The sequence below is a fragment of the Podarcis erhardii genome (genome assembly GCF_964252035.2).
Source record: "Podarcis erhardii genome assembly, chromosome: 7".
In the NCBI taxonomy this organism is placed as follows: domain Eukaryota; kingdom Metazoa; phylum Chordata; class Lepidosauria; order Squamata; family Lacertidae; genus Podarcis; species Podarcis erhardii.
The window spans coordinates 86,176,237-86,194,362 of NC_138511.1; the positions used below are offsets into that span (position 1 = coordinate 86,176,237).

Sequence of the window (18,126 nt, forward strand, 5' to 3'; positions counted from 1 at the left end):
AGCCAAAGTCTCGTTTTCTTTCCGAACGGCCACAAAAAAACACACCCCACCTTTCTCAAGAAGTTTACCACCCTGTTTGATAAAAACCCAGGGGCCGGAACTAGGAAGAGAAGGGCCATTTTGACTCAGCCCTGGGTGTGGCTGTCCAGCCAGGTGTGATTGGTCCATCTTTCAGAGGTAGCACAATTCCTCTTTCCCCTTTGCCTACAGAGTGGAAGCCCGAGGGCCTCCTGAGATGCATGGAGACAGCTGCCATTGTCAGTATTAGCTTTCTTGAGCAGCACCTGAAGGAGTAGAACTGGAGGAGAGCCAGTGTGGTGTAGTGGTTAAGAGCGATAGACTTGTAATCTGGTGAACCGGGTTTGCTTCCCCGCTCCTCCACATGCAGCTGCTGGGTGACTTTGGGCCAGTCACACTTCTCTGAAGTCTCTCAGCCCCACTCACCTCACAGAGTGTTTGTGGTGGGGGAGGAAGGGAAAGGAGAATGTTAGCCGCTTTGAGACTCCTTCGGGTAGTGATAAAGCGGGATATCAAATCCAAACTCTTCTTCTTCTTCCGAAATAAACTATATGTCGACAAGGGGGCTGCTGAAGGCCTCTCTGGACCCCCTGCCCAATTGCGGCTTCCCTTCGACCCACTGCCCCTCCCGCTGGCCTTTCTATAACCAGTATTCCCAGCGGTGAGAAGGGCCTTTATTCCCAGTGACTGGGCCCGGTAGGGAACCCAGTTCCCTGCCACTTCCTGTTTCCGGCGCCCTTGGGACGGTGACAGATGCCGGGTTTGAAACCCGATAAATGTTGGGGTACGGTTGGCTGTAGCAGCAGCGCAACTCCCCCTTTCTTGGCCCTCATCCCCCCCCCAACCCGAGTGCCGGCTTTCAGTTTGGTAGCCCAATCACAGGGCTTTCTCTGTGTTGCTCTGGCCTCTTATCCCTCCATATTTGCCGGCCACTGAAGGTTCAACACTGTCCCACCCATTCACCCGCCCTCAGAAGGGCAATAAATAAATCAGGGTTATCTCCCTGCTATGTTTACATATAGGGCTCGCATCAACCTCTTTAACTCCCTGAGAGGGTGTGACCCTATCTGCTTTTTGAAGGTGCCAGCATTTTAAATAGGAACACCCCTCACCCCCAGCTTTGGTGTCGCGTGTGTGTCTGTGTCATACTCCCTTGTGGGAACCTTAGGAAGAGCCCAGGGTTTGCCAGAAGGCTGAACAAAACCTGAAGCATATGCGGTGCAATGTCAAACACTGGGTTGCATCAGTCTTTGTCTTTCTTTCTTTCTTTCTTTCTTTCTTTCTTTCTTTCTGTTTTCGATTAAAAGGTTGCTTGGAAGTTATGTGTGACAGGGGTAGGGTCCCTGCTGCCGGTTGCTCTGGCGGCGTGGCTGTTTCCCCTGTCCCAGAACGGGACGACTTCCCGCGTCCAGTTCTCAAAATGTGAAGTGGATGTCTACCTCGTCACCCGGACCTCACCGTGATGCGGCGTACCTGTGGCACGGCGCACGACTTCCTTTCCGAGCCGCGCAAGGCGCGAGCGATCTTGCAGCCGTCGTGGCTGACGCTAGCCTGTCGCACGGTACTATCCGAGGGTGACCTAACTTGAGCATCTCTGCAAACGTTGGCTTGTTTGTCGTAAGGCTGGCGGCAGGAGAGTTCCGTGCTGCTAAATTTGAGGGGAAGAATCCCGTTTGGAACGGCTGAGACATGTTTCGAATTGGGTCAGGAGCCAACTGGGGCATATTTGCGAAGAATCGGGGTGGGAGTGGGGACGAGCGAGAGCAATGATGGTGCCGTCTAACCTTCTGGCGGCTTCTCAATGCGCTCATAGCTTTTGTTAGCACAAATATTATCTCTTTCAGCCTAGACGTGCAACTCTCCTCCTGACCGCAGCTTTGAGGTGTGGACTTGTGCAATATTCCCCCCCCTGCTAGAAGGGAAACACTAGGGTAAAGCATGGGGTGAAGTTGGGAGTCGGAGCCGTTGGGAGACTTCTGCACTCCCCCCCCCCCTTTTCTCTAGGCACCTAGGTGATTTTGCGCAAGGGTCAGGCGAGGCCGGCGCTGGGGCCAACTCTGGCCGAGAGATGGGCCCTGATCTGGGGAGGCAGGGGACTCGTTGCTTATTAAGTCTCAGTTCTGTTTTCCTTCTTAGATTGAAAGAGGGTCTTCAGGCTCTAAAACCACTAGGGAGCAAAAAACACACAAAAAAACTCAAAATGTGAAACTTAAATACTAAAAAAATAAAATAAAAATAAGGAAGCAATATCTATATAGCATCTTGCACTGATTTTATGGAGCGAGGGAGAGCTGCCACAGCCAGCGTATTATCCGAGAAAGATTTTGCCGGTCAGTGAAAGACATGGCCAGTGACCTAATGCTTCTATTGACACTGGCTGAGATTCCGGGCCACCCGGGTGGTTATTTTTCTTCTTAAACGATGAACAAAATATTGCTGCTGTTTTGCAAGTGTGTTGCATATCGAGACTTTTTGTCGGATGGGGGGGCGGGGGGCGGGGAGGAAGACGAGGAAATGTTTTTGTGCCAAACTCTTAATCTGCGTCTTTTTTAATACTATGGATGTGTAAGACAAAAAGGGAACCCCCTGCCCCAGCACCCCTATCGTCCCAATGCTGCAGATATTTTGACAGTGTATTCCGAGGCTGTGATTTCTACTCCTTCCTGCTGTTTCTCCCCCTCCCCTCCCGCCCCTCCCTTCTATTATGGGATCTCATGAGCACTTTCATTATCCAAATTCCGTGCCAAGGAAACCCCAACTCCGCGACAGAGAAAATGTGGATTCTGCAACCTGGGTGAATTATGCTCATGCATAAGGCCAGTTTGCATATTTTCACTTATGCTTCCCCATTTTTTTGCAGAATGCCCCCGACTTCTGCTAGCGATGGGGAGGGACAGGACGTTTTGCACTAAAGCACCCCCCCACCCTCAGCCTGGGAAGCTTCCTCAAACTTCTCCGCTGCTCAGAAGCTTTCAATTGTATTTTTGAAGCCGTGTGGATCAAAAAGTCCCTCCCCCGTTTTTCTTTCCTTTTCCTAAACGGAAACTGAGATTAAGGAGCTGTGGCCAGCATGTTATTCCCATCCAGGAGTGCCAGTATGGCCCCACGATCGTGGCTGCCCGGGGCCACGGGTGCCACGCAGTGTGCATGGCCCTGGCACTGAAATTTGTGGGTGCCCAGGAATTCTGTGGGTGCTTGGGCACCTAGGGCCCTAGGGAATTGTTCCCATCTTTCTACAGGATTAAAATAACTTGAGAATCTCCCAGCAAGGACAGCAAACGCCCATCTTGGCTTGTGACTGAGTTGCCCACATCGCCAAGCGAGTTGCAGAATTTTTGTTGCACCTCGGGAGACGCGGAATACAGTCCCGTCTCTGCTCTCTGAAATTGTGGAATGCAGTCCGGTCTACGGTAATCTGGATTGCAGAATTACCTGCTGCAGATTATGATGATTCTCACTGACATTTCGACTGGAATGAATCCCCTTTCTGTTGGCCCTCGGGCCTCTGTCCGAGGAATCAAGGCCTGCACTTTGCTAGGAGATCCATTGAGCCGAACCGTTTGGATTCCAGCACGGAGAACTCCTAGCACAAGATAAGGATGGCCTGGAGGTTTCTATATGCACCAGGCAGTGGCTTTGATTGCAAAAAAGGCTGGCGAACAAATCTGGCTGCCGGCTCACAATTCTCTTTCCTGCTTCCAGCTAAACACCACCCTTGTGCATGAGAGAGAGCATGTATCTCCTGGCAACTGGCTCACATGCCCAAAAGTCTGTGAAGCCCTTTCCATTTTATTTTTGGGGGTCTTCTCTGCAAAGGTGAGCTTTTCCATGGGCTCACGGTGTCCTTAACTTGGGGACTCGCTTTGGCCAACAGAACTTGCACACAGAGCTCCATGCTGAGAATGCCCAAATCCTTTTGGTGCTGAGACCCTTCCTTCAGCCAAGTAGCTCTTTCTGCAAAGGTTTCCTGGACCTGATTCTCTTCTGCGTCCCCTTCCTGCCAAAACCCTCCTGCAGGAAGCACCCACAGCGCACGTTCCCCTGAACCGAACAGGAGCTGAGCTGTGCAAGGCCAGGGACACTGTGCACATCTCCTGTCCATACCACAAGAGCTTGTGCAGGAGAACTTCCCCAGTAAATTCTTTGCTCCTCCCCACCCCCTTCACTCTTCCCTTTCAAATCTACAAAATTAGTTTTTGTCTTCTTTTATTTGAGATTCTGGAAGGGGTGGGTGGGGGAGCAACAGGGAACCATTTCTGGCCCCTGCAGCTGCAACCGCCCTCAACCTGGTGCCCCCCAGATGTTTTAGTTGTGGTTGAAAACATCTGGAGGGTACCAGTCTGGGGGATGGATGGATTACTGTATCATACCAGAATGTCTTTTTGGTGGAACAATTAACCATCAAGAATAATACTGACATATCCTGTTTTTAAAAGATGCACTTTCCCTCACATTTTTGAAGTGCCAAACTTTTATTTATACAGAACATGCAGCTATTTAATTTTTTTTTTTTTTAAGGGAGAATTGTTGGGAGGGGTGGGGGTGCGTTTTGATATTTTAAAACTTTTTTTTCTTAAGCAAAGTGTAGAACTTGTCGATGGATCTGAAATCGGGATCCATAGTGGCTTTAAAAACAGAGCAACAAATAAATAAATGTTTCTTTTAAAGAGAGACCTTTGAGGTCTTTTCTGCATCTGTTGGGAACCTCTATAGTTCTTCTGATGCTAATCTCTAGTAGGTGGGATTCCTAAATACTTTGCAACTTCATTTGAGGGGAGTCCAGTTTGTCTTCTGGCTCCTTATTTGGGGGGGGGGTCTGCTCAGTGAAACAGTGTTTGGTTTGGTTTGATTTGGTGAACTCTGGTGAAACACCTTACTGATTTAAGAGCAGGGAAGGGTTCCTTAACTCTGCTTTAGCCGAAATCCCTACCACCTTGTAGATATTGTGGTTTTGCAGTAAGGGTGTAAAAAAAATGAGAGGGGGCAGGGTGTTGGGGGGGGGAGAGACCTTTAAAAACTCATCTTATACTGTAGATTCACACCCAGCATTTTCTGAGCTCTAGCGAATGGTTGAGATCCTTCCTCCAGCAAACCGGGTCATTGTTTCGGGTTGGAAAACATCTCTCTCTCTCTCTCTCTGGATACCCAGTGGGAACAATCTATTAGTTGAAACTTGTGGGGTTCTAGCTTTGTCCTGCCAAAGTCCCTTCCATTGTTTCCCAGTGGAATTACTTCCTGCTCAACCTATTTCTCCAGAATTAGGTCTTGTGGATTTTGGTGGGACGAACTTGCAGAGTGAGTTAGAGGTCCCTGTTGTGGCTGGATGTTCATCTTGGCTGTAGCCGGTGTCTCTCTTGCTGTTTTCCGTGCCGGGGTGTGATTCTGTTCCCCCTCCCGTCCCAAATCCCCTTAAGTCTGACCTGCTTGAGATATTGTTCTCCTGGTGTACCTATTTTGGCCATAGCCATGACTTTGATGGCCAGGAAAGAGGTGGAGGGATCAATGTCAACGATCAAAATGCGTATGTCTGAATGGTTGGGTTTTCTGCCTCCTCTCTCTCCACCAGATTCCATTACCAGGATTTAGCAGTACTTCCTGATTCCCCTTCTTCCCTCCTAATTTTATTAAGTTTCGAAAGCACTGATTCCTGGGTGTTTCGGTCCCTCAACTCCTAATCCTCTCCACACTGGTGCTTGTGGGAAGGCCTGCCGTGTTGGCAGCTGAGGTTTGCAAGCTTTCTATGTGCCAAATATGAACCAGACTTTTATGGATTCAAAAATGGAAGCGTTCCTGAAAAGGTCAACCATGGGGGGGGGAGGCGTGGCATGGCTGGACTTTATGGCTGCCCTCCCACCCCAGTCTAAAGAAAAACTCCGCTGTCCCTGCTGCCCCGTTCTGGGATTGCCTTGTGAACCACTCGCAGCAGCTGTCTCAAGTCTAACAGGTGCAGGCAGTGCTCCACGCTTCCGAATTAAAGGAGCAAGAGGCAGCTTTGGAAGTTGGGGCAGAAATAATAATAAAAAAAGAGGGGAGAGTTTCCTCTCTTACGAAAAATACTCAGTCTCGAAGGGCCAACATTCATGTGCATATTTCAGCATTAACATATGCACACCCCCTATGCTGGAAACCCAGGAGCAGTGGAGGGGGGGAGCAAGAATCGTCTTGTTATCATCTGCTCTCCACTTAACTGTTCCCCTTGCATTTACCATATCACTGTTGCTGTTTTCTTTTCTTCAGTTTCCAGGCAATTGCGTTCCATGAAGGGGGTTTGGTGACGGGATGAGAAGGGGGCAAAGAAAGGGGGGGAAGGAAAGGAATGTGAGGGAAAAGGCTTTCGATAAGGTCGAATGGGAACTTTTTCCAGGCGAAACTCCTCTCCTCTGCTTGTCTGTACATCCCAGTTTTGAGTGCCAAGCCTTCATTCCCCCCCTCCCTTACGCTCCCCCAGCCTTTTTTACGTTGTGTCAAGACACACCCATTATCCGGAGCATCCTTTTCATCCAGCATTTTGACGAGTTCGCACACCACAAAGTTCTATATATAAATATATATATAAGTATATATATATTATTATTAAAAAAAAACTTATCTAAAGCAGCGTGGGACTATTTATACATTGGTTGGCTACCTCCGGACTGCTTTTTTTTCAAATCCACCTTCATCCTTCTCAGCATCAAGAACATTTCTAGCGTGTTGTTTTTTCGGGGGACACAGCCTCTCACCTTTCAAAAGTTTGTTTCTTTTTTTCTTTAAAAAAAAAAGGTCAACTTTTGCTTCATCCGAATTTGGGGATATTCCATCTCGAATTCTCTCGCTGCCGGGGACAGTCACCTTGTTTCAACCCGTCTTCTGAACTTCTGAGCTTCACCCTTCCATCATTTTGAACTTTTTAACCTCCCTCCTTCTGTGTTCATCAAACCTGTGTTTTTTGGATTTTTTCCTCATCTTCCATGTTACAGGAAAAAAAATAAAAAAATAAAAATAAAATAATTTTTTTAAAAAGTATATAATATAAATATATAAATATTAGGAAAGAAAGGAAAAGTGCAAGAGACTGTCAAATTCTTACGATTTAAACTATTGAATGGGATGATTTGATGTCACTTTTTCCCTTTTAACTGTGAACAAAAACGTTTCCTCACCATCGCTTCATTGTAAATACTCTTGTTTCTGTTTAAACATGTTGGCGGTGGGGCGGGGGGTGGGGAGGGAAGAGGGGGGGAAAGGGAGACCATTAATTTTGTGTTTTCAAACATTCAGAGACATGTTTATGCATAAAAGTGACAGAGGATTGAAAAGGAAAAGGGAGCCACAAATTGGGGAGCAGGTATTCTTTTACTGGGGTTAGGTGTTACAGCCAGGACGAATATTGCTACAGGGGTGCTGCACTTGGAAATCCTTCTCAGAGTAAACACCGAAAAACGGCCGTAGCTCAACCCTTCCCGGTATCTCTGGGTAGGCTATCCAAAACCCTTCAGAGATGCTGCCAGTCAGTGTAGACCAGGGGTCAGCAAACTTTTTCAGCAGAGGACCGGTCCACTGTCCCTCAGACCTTGTGGGGAGGCCGGACTATATTTTGGAAAAAATAATGAACGAATTCCTATGCCCCACAAATAACCCAGAGGTGCATTTTAAATAAAAGGACACATTCTACTCATGTAAAAAAACACTGATTGCCGGACCGTCCGTGGGCCGGATTGAGAAGGCGATTGGGCCGGATCTGGCCCCCGGGCCATAGTTTGCCTACCCATGGTGCAAACCAGCCTTTCTCCAACTTGGGTTCCCAGATGTTTTTGGCCTGCAACTAATAATAATAATAATAATAAAAATAATTTATTTATTATTTATACCCTGCCCATCTGGCTGGATTTCCCCAGCCACTCTGGGCGGCTCCCAACAAAACACTAAAATACAATAGTCTATTAAACATTAAAAGCTTCCCTAAACTGGGCTGCCTTCAGATGTCTTCTAAAAGTTTGGTAGTTATTTTTCTCTTTGACATCTGGTGGGAGGGCGTTCCACAGGGAGGGTGCCACTACCGAGAAGGCCCTCTGCCTGGTTCCCTGTAACCTCGCTTCTCGCAGTGAGGAAACTGCCAAAAGGCCCTCAGCGCTGGACCTCAGTGTCAGGGCTGGACGATGGGGGTGGAGACGCTCCTTCAGGTATACTGGATCAAGGCCGTTGAGGGCTTTAAAGGTCAACACCAACACTTTGAATTGTGCTCGGAAACATACTGGGAGCCAGTGTGGGTCTTTCAAGACCGGTGTTATATGGTCTCGGCGGCCGCTCCCAGTCACCATTCTAGCTGCCGCATTCTGGACCACTGGTCCTGTGAGCTAGGGATCACGGGATTTGTAGGTAAAAAACATCTGGGGACCCAAGGTTGAGAACCACTGGTGTAGACAATACTGCGCTGGATGGACCAATAAGGCAATTTCCTATTTTCTGGGCGGCCCTTGCTGTACATAATAAATCAGAACTCTTTCCCCTGGCCAGCAGGCCTAGGGTGCCTCAAGTTTTGGATCTACAATTCACATGCCGTTCGGACAGAAGGGTCTCAGCATCCCTAGTTAATGGCCGTGGTCTTTCTCGCATGCAGAAAGCATCTTGCCTGAAACCCTGCCTATCCCCCCGACAGCCATTGCAAGCAGTGTTGAGCATATTGTGGCCCCCAACGGTCTGGGTTGCGATAAGGCTATGTCCAGACCTTCTGTAGAAATCTAGACCTGTCCTTTGGGACTCAGGAAGGGCGGTGGAACAGCTGCTTTGTGCAAAGAGGTTCCCTGGTTTGATCCTGGCAACACCAGCAGGTAGAACTGGGGGAGACACCACCCTGAAAGTGGGCCGAGTCAATTGACCGATGGTCTGATTTTCAGGCCGCTTCCTCTGGTGTTGAGTTGGGAGAGAGTCAGAGTATTGCAGGACTGGACGGGTCAATCTCCGGACAGCCGTGGAGCAAGGTGGGGGGGGCAGGGTGATGGTGTTCCTGCCCCCTCCATTCGCTTGACATCTTCACCAACCTCAGCTACCTTTTATGCAACTTGTCTCCAGCCATTCTGGATTTTTTTTTATTTTGTTTTTTCGTTCTCCATCCAACCTCTCCTTTTAAAGAGCGATCTTATTTATTTGCGTGGGGTGGTGCCAAAGGGGGAGGAGAAACCGAGAAGGGCGGGGATACTGCTGGAAAAAAATCAAAATGTTTTTATTGTTAAAAAAAAAAAAAGGAATTAAAGAGAGAGAGAGAGAGAGCGCAGCTCCATTGCCATGGCTACGTAGCAAAAAAAAGAAAGAAAGGAAAAAAAAAATCAAAAACAATTCTTGAATGTCTTGGTAGGTTTGTGTGTTTAGTGTAAAGTTGTGTATTGATTTTGTGCTCAGTGGAGTCAGCATTTTTTTTAGTGCTAATACTATTAACTCATTTCTGTCATGATAAATGTCCATTCATGAGATCACTTCCGTCTTGCCTTGTCGTTTTTTCTTTACATTTCACAACAATCTCTTAACCCATTTTTACTAATGGAGTTGGGGCATGTGTCACAGCAATGAAGCCACATCGATTAGGCCTCATCATCCCCCCTCCACACCCCTTCCTTGTCCCATTAATCGGGCACAGGGTGGCTTTTGGAGCGGCCTTCCCTAACCTGGTGCCCTACGGAAGTTGTTTGGACCACGGCTCTGCCCGATGGGAGGCGATGGCGGAGGGCACCGGGTTGGGGAACCCTGCTTTAGAGACTAGGCTACAGGTACTTCCTTCCCACTTTGACTGAGGTCAGGTCAGCCGTTCCCAAACTGCGTGGCTGCGAGAGAACGGCTTGCGTGGTGTGAGAATGTGAGGTCAAAGGTGGAGCCTGCGAGCCGAAAGCGCTCTCCCACAAAGGAGGCTGCCCCTACTGTCTCTCTGTATGAGTCTCCGTTCTGTGGTCTTGCCTCCCTCCCATAGCCTCTGCTTGAAGCGAGTGGTGCGACTGCATCTCAGCATGTGACTGAAGGAGCAAATTGCTCTCGGTGGGAGATGCACGCAGGACGACTCCTATCCTTCAAGGAGGTGGTCCGCTGCATCTCAGTGCGAGGTGCTGATCTGGGGGACACATCTATTGGACTGCAGGTCATTTTGCTGCGTCTCTGGTTTGCATCATTCAGTAACCCCCTAATGCACTGATGCAAGCAGATATACCAGAGGACTCTGCGTGAGCGACTGCTCTGGAATTCTCCTCCTAATCTGGAAGCACGCTTATATCAGGGACTCGTGCAGAGGTGCAGTGGGCCGCCTCCTTTGAGGTTATGGGGCCATTCCTATCTACACACTAAAAGTAAACCCTTTAGTGTGCCTCCAATTTTAATTTGGGTGGGGGAAAGTTTGGCAAAAGCTGGCTTAAGACGTTTTGATCTGGAGGAAGAGGGCAAGGTTAAGGAAGGGCACCCCTTTGTGTGTAGTGAGCTTTTCCGCTTCATCCTGTATGTTCCCTCTGGCATGGATTTCAAAGAGAAGGGAGCGACACAGCATCCTGAATCCAGCTAAGCAAGTCCAAATTTCTGAGGTTTTATGATCAGTCTACGAATTTGCTTATCTGCATTCAAGACCGGATTTCTAAACTTAAATCCTGGCTGGATTTTAGAGTGGAAGTGCTTCCCTTATATTTTTTGGGGTGTTGTAATGCCTGTATTCTGTCACTAGGGGTCAGTATTGTGTCCTGTGCGCTAGCATCTAGCTTCCACCAGCACTATCACAGCCCCTTGTAACTGAGGGGGGGGGCGCAAACCAGGGCAAATAGGTGAACAGAGCAACAGCCACTGCTGTGTGTTAGGGCAGGAAACCCCTTTCCAGGCACCTGGGAGCAGACCGGATATTTTTTTTGAGCCATTAAGCAGCCATGGCTACTCAAAATTATGCTGCAAGACATTCTCTTTTTTTAAATGCAATTGCTGACTCACACAGATAGGTAGCCGTGTTGGTCTGCCATAGTCAAAACAAAATAAAAAAATTCCTTCCAGTAGCACCTTAAATACCAACTAAGTTAGTTCTAGGTATGAGCTTTCGTGTGCATGCACACTTCTTCAGATACACTGAAACAGAAGTCACCAGACCCTTCTATATAGTGAGAAGGTGGGGAGGGGTATTACTCAGAAGGGTGGTGGGATTGGGTGATTGGCAGATAGCTGTGATGAGCCTGTTGACGACTCTTAACGACTGCAATAGGTCTTACAGGAAAAAGCAAGGGGTGAGAAGGTGAAAAATGGCTTTGTCATTCTATGACATTCTATACAAGATCTCAAAGTAGCTTTTCTATTACAAAGGAATTTCAGAAATAGACTGGAAAGAGAAGCTGCTGAATTGCAACTTATTACCAAACTTAAAACCATGGAGAGACCTGGTCTGAACAAAGACATTGGATTCTTATCTCATTATACATGACAAAGCCATTTTTCACCTTCTCACCCCTTGCTTTTTCCTGTAAGACCTATTGCAGTCGTTAAGAGTCGTCAACAGGCTCATCACAGCTATCTGCCAATCACCCAATCCCACCACCCTTCTGAGTAATACCCCTCCCCACCTTCTCACTATATAGAAGGGTCTGGTGACTTCTGTTTCAGTGTATCTGAAGAAGTGTGCATGCACACGAAAGCTCATACCAAGAACTAACTTAGTTGGTCTTTAAGGTGCTACTGGAAGGAATTTTTTTATTTTGTTTTGACTCACACAGAGTACACTTAAGAGAAGCAAATGTACATGGGCCTGTCGGCGCGTAAATTCGGCTCCCGGCGTCTTCTCGCAAAAGACGAAACTAGAACAAGACACAAACTTTTTATCTGAAATGCCCCTGTCTCATGCACACAGCCCCACTTGGGGGCATGACCCTATGCTGTAGCCTTATTGGACTTTAACAATTGGTTGGGTGAGCGTTGCTCCCGGACAGGAAGAAGGAAGTCAAATGACACCGAGGTTGGTTCAAAGAAAGAGTTTATTCTGCTCTCCAGATAGCAGAAGGCACTTGCGTGGTCAGCTCACAGCAAGTCCAAAGAAATGAGAAATTTCATGCAGTATATATATCCTCCAGGCACCCTCTCCCCCCTTCCCCAGGAATCCAACCACGTCAGCTTATACACGCAGGTTGACATCACAGATGTTCCTGCTCCGGTACTCTTAACCATAAAGGGTGTTCCTCTTCCTGTACTCTTGACCATATAAGGGTATTCCTGTTCCGGCACTCTTATCTTGGGGCAAGAAGGTCACCAACTCTCCTGGCGCTGTTCCCGGACTAGGTCTGTGTGTCAGAGTGTGGTCAGAATGTAAGATAAGACCCAGACGTGCCATCCCTGCTCCACTGGAACAGTCAAGGCCATACATTGCCGTCACAGACTGATAAAGGAGAGAGTTTTGAGCACTTGTTTATACAGCTGGGTTTTGGCTCAAGAGCTCAAGTTAAAGCATTTTAGAAATGCTCCCTTGGAGAAGGAAAAATGAGGATTTGGGGGCCCGTTTCAGACTGACTGCCCAGGCAGGTTTTAGGTTTTGGAAACCCATTCCTTCAATGCTTCTTGGCACGGAACGATCCTAGAGGGAAATGGGAGGGTGGAAATGGAGAAGTAAACACTGTGTTGGAGAGTTATAGCCTCCGACCAGTCCGGTTCCTGCATTGCTGGGGCTGGACTAGATGAGCGCTTCAAGTCCCTCCCGAGTACAATTCCTTGATGCTGTGGTTCTGTCTGCCGGTGTGTGTGTGTGTTCTCCCCCTCCCACAACCACAGGCAGTGTCGGGTGGGGGGCAGGGGAGCACGCACATCCACCCAAACAAGGGGCTCATCTCTCACTTGTCCCCCCAACTTCCTCCCACCCACCCGCCATTGCTGGACTCCTGTCATTAACACATACTGTCATTTTTCGTTCCGAAATCTTAACACCAGAGGCACCGCTCGCCCACCTGGAAATATATGTAGCCCCTTTCCGGGCCAGTAGTCTAGGTGAACCACTTTTCATCAACTCAAGGAAGCGAATAGCAACAAGGTACACAGAGAAAACCTGTAAAAGCCACCTGTGTTGCAGTGGGTACACTGGTCCCTATATAAACCAGTTCCCAATGTTGCATCATTTACCAGGGACGCATGCATGGATAGCGGCTGATTCTCAATGGCTTCCATTCAGTTCTATGGCCAATAATAATAATAATAATAATAATAATAATAATACCCCACCCATCTGGCTGGGTTTCCCCAGCCACTCTGGGCGGCTCCCAATAGAATATTAAAAGCACAATAAAATGTCAACCATTAAAAACTTTCCTAAACAGGGCTGCCTTCAGATGTCTTCTAAAAGTCAGATAGTTGTTTATCTCCTTGACATCTGGTGGGAGGGCGTTCCACAGGGCGGACGCCACCACCAAGAAGGCCCTCTGCCTGGTTCCCTGTAATTTGGCTTCCCACAGTGAGGGAACTGCCAGAAGGCCCTCAGAGCTGGACCTCAGTGTCCAGGCAGAACGATGGGGGTGGAGACGCTCCTTCAGGTATACTGGGCCTTTGAGGCCGTTTAGGGCTTTCAAGGTCAGCACCAACACTTTGAATTGTGCTTGGAAACATACTGGGAGCTGATGTAGGTCTTTCAGGACCGGTGTTATGTGGTCTCGGCGGCCGCCCCCAGTCACCAGTCTAGCTGCCGCATTCTGGATTAGTTGCAGTTTCTGGGTCACCTTCAAAGGCAGCCCCAAGTAGAGCGCATTGCAGTAGACCAAAACCATGGATGAAGAGCAGGCAAGGAGATCAGAAGTGGCCTTCCTGGGGACTGGAGTAAATAACTTTTATTTTTAGCATTTGCATCTGGCTGTTTCTCTACGGAGCTCAGTACACCACCCTCCTCCCCCTGCCTCATTTTCCATCTCACAACAAAGCTGTGAGGTAGATCAGAGGCTGTGACTGGCCCCAAGTCTTGCCCTTTGAGCTTCATGGCTTGAGTGGCATATTTGAACCACAGTTTCCAAGGTCATAGTTTGAGACTTGGGCCACGAACACACATTCCCAGCACCGCCTTTCCCTCAAAGAATTCTGGGCACGATTGTTTAGTCTCAGCAACCCCAAACAAGCTACAATGCCCAGAATTCCTGTGATGTGTAGGGAGAGATGTACTTTAAATGCGCTTGAGAGACATAGTGTAATTCCTGCATTGCAGGGGGGTTGGACTAAATGACCCTTGGGGGTCCCTTACAACTCGACAATTCTATGCATTTGTGTGCAGCCTCTCACCGCTTGGGACAAGATTGATGCTCTCTCCCCATCCCCCTTCCCTGTTCACCAAACTCAACAGATCTTTATGGGATATTTATTATATTATTCGTTTGTGAACTGCCTTTCACGTAGCTTTCAAGGTGATTGCCAAACACACCATGGAAGCAACTAAAAATAGTTTTAAGAGCAGAGCAAAACAACAAGTAAACATAGGCCTTTAAAAAAAACAAAACCAAAAACATAACAAAATAAACACCCAAAGGCAGAAGAGACCTTTCCGTCACGCTGGAAAAGCTTGTCGAAACGAAGACGGAAAAGGTTTTCGATTTCCCCGCAAAAAGGAGGTGGCTGCTGTATGCCAACAGGGATGCTGTTTCGCAAAATCGGGGCCACTGCGCAGAAAGCCCCGCTCTGAGTTAGGGCTCATCCCAACTTCCACTTGTCCCGCTGGAAAACCGGATCTTTACGGCCGGATTGGAGCAAACGTCAGTTGGGTTTTCAGCAGACTGACTTTTGCTCTGATTCGGCACTATAGAGTGGGTTTTTCCGGGCAAACTGCTCGGACCCATGCTTCATAGGCACAGGAACAGTGGAAGTGGGCATGAGCGGAGTGGTATTTTAGGGCCTTCTGGTATTTTGGGGACTTCAAAGTCTCCTATAGAACTCTGACCTACTGAGTATATAATGAATAAAGCAGTCTCTATCTAGCAGAGAGCTGGTGATATTCTTTAGGATTGCAATATTAACCAGTTAATCAATTTGTTTCAATGTGTGTGGGGGGACACACATGCCCCTGATTTCCCCTATATACATATTTTTAAAAGAAGGACTTGCTCATCTAAGTGCTCCTTCAAAACAAATAAAGGCAGACATTTCTACTCTCTCCCAAGACAGCACCTGGGGCAATGCTTGGGTTCATCGGCTAAGGACACAGAAACGCCAGTTTCTTTAGAACTGCTGCGGATCATAGTTATCGAAGAGATTTTGACCCTGCTTTTTCAGACCCAAACACTTGTCTGCAGAGTCACCCGTAGAAACAGAAGGAACATATCCTAAAAGAAAGCAAGAAATAGCTAATGGTTCTGTTGCATATGCAAAATGTATTCTGATTTAACCACGTAACTTGATTCACACTCTAATCACCCAGGAGAGAGCTAGTCCCATCGAGGTCGCCTTAATTTAATTGATTTCCCCAAATCAGTATTGTACCTGGTAACCCGCATCACACACACCCAATTTCCCTCAAAGTCATTACCCACACAGAATCACCTGCGGGGCTTAAAGGTAAAGGTAAAGGGACCCCTGACCACTACGTCCAGTCGTGGCCGACTCTGGGGTTGCGGCACTCATCTCGCTTTATTGGCCGAGGGAGCCGGCGTGCAGCTTCCGGGTCATGTGGCCAGCATGACTAAGCCGCTTCTGGCGAACCAGAGCAGCTCACAGAAACACTGTTTACCTTCCTGCTGGAGCGGTACCTATTTATCTACTTGCACTTTGACGTGCTTTTGAACTGCTAGGTTGGCAGGAGCAGGGACTGAGCAACGGGAGCTCACTCCGTCGCGGGGATTCGAATCGCTAACCTTCTGATCACAAGCCCTAGGCTCTGTGGTTTAACCCACAGCGCCACCCACGTCCTAGTATTACGTATACTAGGGCTTCGTATTACGTATTTCTTCACGGAAACCAGGACTAAGTTCTCAAACGGGAGCGGCGTTTCTCCTCTATGAGTCTTAACGGTGAATATTCTCTGAATGTTCTCTGGCTGCGCAATTCCTTGCTGGCTATTTTGCATTCAGCCTGGGTTCCTGATACCCAGAGCTTTCAACATTTAATGTTGCGGCAGTCCATGTTTGACAGCATCTGACAAGGAGCAGCCCAAACTGGACAGCTGAATTGCAATCGGACTGAATCGATGCTTAAGATTAAGTCCAAACATTGGCTGGAGTCTGATGTCAACCTTTTCATTCTCCCATCCAAATGTCAAATGCTGACATCCACATCCGAATGGTGACATTGGGAAATTTGACGAGTGATCAAAACCTCGCAGAAATTAATTTCAGCCTTATCTCATTCTGGACAAAGATTCCAGGTTGCATCATATTCAGATTCAGGTTGCATCATATTCTATTTCGTTCCTAATTTGGACCCTGGTTAAATACCTCCACTTAGAACTTTTATTTTGCATTAATTCGCATTAGAAGTCCATTCTGCTAGGATTTGAGGGGTGTGTGCAATTGATTGGCCTGATAGAAAGAAATGAGGGTTCAGCACCAGAGACTGGTAAATGACGCAATAAACCACTGCTGCGTGTATAAGTTAAAAATAACCCAAATTTTAAATCTTAATAGTCATGCTTGAAAATCTCAAAACAGAATCAAAATCTCAAAAAATATTTTGGGGTGTCAATTTGAATGTCAAATCCAAATTAACAGATTTTTTCTTCAACCTTTAATGTGTGTCTGTTTCCCGGCTGTTAATATCCCAATTTAAATGACTTTTTAAAAAATGCATGCCTATCAAAATGATGGTTTTTCATGAAATTGGCTGTAGATGGATATATAGTATAGGATATAATTGTGTCGCCACTGTTCCTGCTACCTCTGTTTCCCCCTGCTAGCAGAAGGATCTTTCTACAAGCAAACTCCCCATTATTGAACGCTGACTGTTTTAATTCTAGCTTAAAAGGTACTGGATCGGGAGGAAAAAATATAATATGGTTGCATATATGTAGGTCTACCTGTTAGGGCAGGCATAGGCAAACTCCGGCCCTCCAGATGTTTCGGGACTACAATCCCATCATTTAATTTCACTGCACACAGGTGGTGTAGTCACAATAAAGGTTTATTATTACAGTGGTACCTTGGTTAAGTACTTACTGTATTTTTCACTCTATAAGATGCACCAGACCACAAGACGCACCTAGTTTTTGGAGGAGGAAAACAAGAAAAAAAATATGCTGAATCTCAGAAGCCAGAACAGCAAGAGGGATCGCTACACAGTGAAAGCAGCAATCCCTCTTGCTGTTCTGGCTTCTGGGATAGCTGCACAGCCTGCATTCGCTCCGTAAGACGCACACACATTTCCCTTTACTTTTTAGGAGGGAAAAAGTGAGTCTTATAGAGCAAAAAATACGGTAATTCGTTCCGGAGGTCCGTTCTTAACCTGAAACTGTTCTTAACCTGAAGCACCACTTTAGCTAATGGGGCCTCCCGCTGCCCCTGTGCCGCTGCTGCGCGATTTCTGTTCTTATCCTGAAGCAAAGTTCTCAATCCAAGGTAATATTTCTGGGTTAGCGGAGTCTGCAACCTGAAGCATATGTAACCCAAGGTACCACTGTACCTATATCTATCTACAGTGATACTTCGGGTTAAGAACTTAATTCGTTCCGGAGGTCTGTTCTTAACCTGAAACTGTTCTTAACCTGAAGCACCACTTTAGCTAATGGGGCCTCCCGCTGCTGACGCGCCACCGGAGCACGATTTCTGTTCTCATCCTGAAGCAAAGTGCTTAACCCGAGGTACTATTTCTGGGTTAGCGGAGTCTGTAACCTGAAGCGTCTGTAACCCGAGGTACCACTCTATTATTATCCCTGACCACTGGTCCTGTTAGCTAGGGATGATGGGAATTGTAGTCCCAAACATCTGGAGGGCTGGAGTTTGCCTATGCCTGTGTTAGGATGCCTGTCAGCTGTGCTACCCATCACCCCCCAGCCCGCACCCCACCATCGCACCCCCATTCGTTGCATCCCACTTGTCTCACCTGAAGCCACAACATGTGTCTGGCAACAGCTGTGTTCTTGTGACAACTTGTGTTAGTTGACAACACCTACAGGATTTGTAATGTTGCACACAGACAGAAGACCATAAACGTCCTCCTTGTATGGACCTCGCCGGT

The 18,126-nt window shown here is 47.5% G+C and overlaps 1 long non-coding RNA gene across 1 annotated transcript; it reads right to left on the reverse strand.

Moving 5' to 3' along the window:
• Positions 1-1,952: 1,952 nt before the first annotated feature.
• Positions 1,953-17,805, reverse strand: LOC309346263. Its single transcript, XR_014158541.1, has 2 exons — positions 17,109-17,805; positions 1,953-3,757 (listed from the first exon to the last, which is right to left on the reverse strand). It is a non-coding gene; the product is annotated as an uncharacterized lncRNA (long non-coding RNA).
• Between the last annotated feature and the right edge of the window lie 321 nt (positions 17,806-18,126).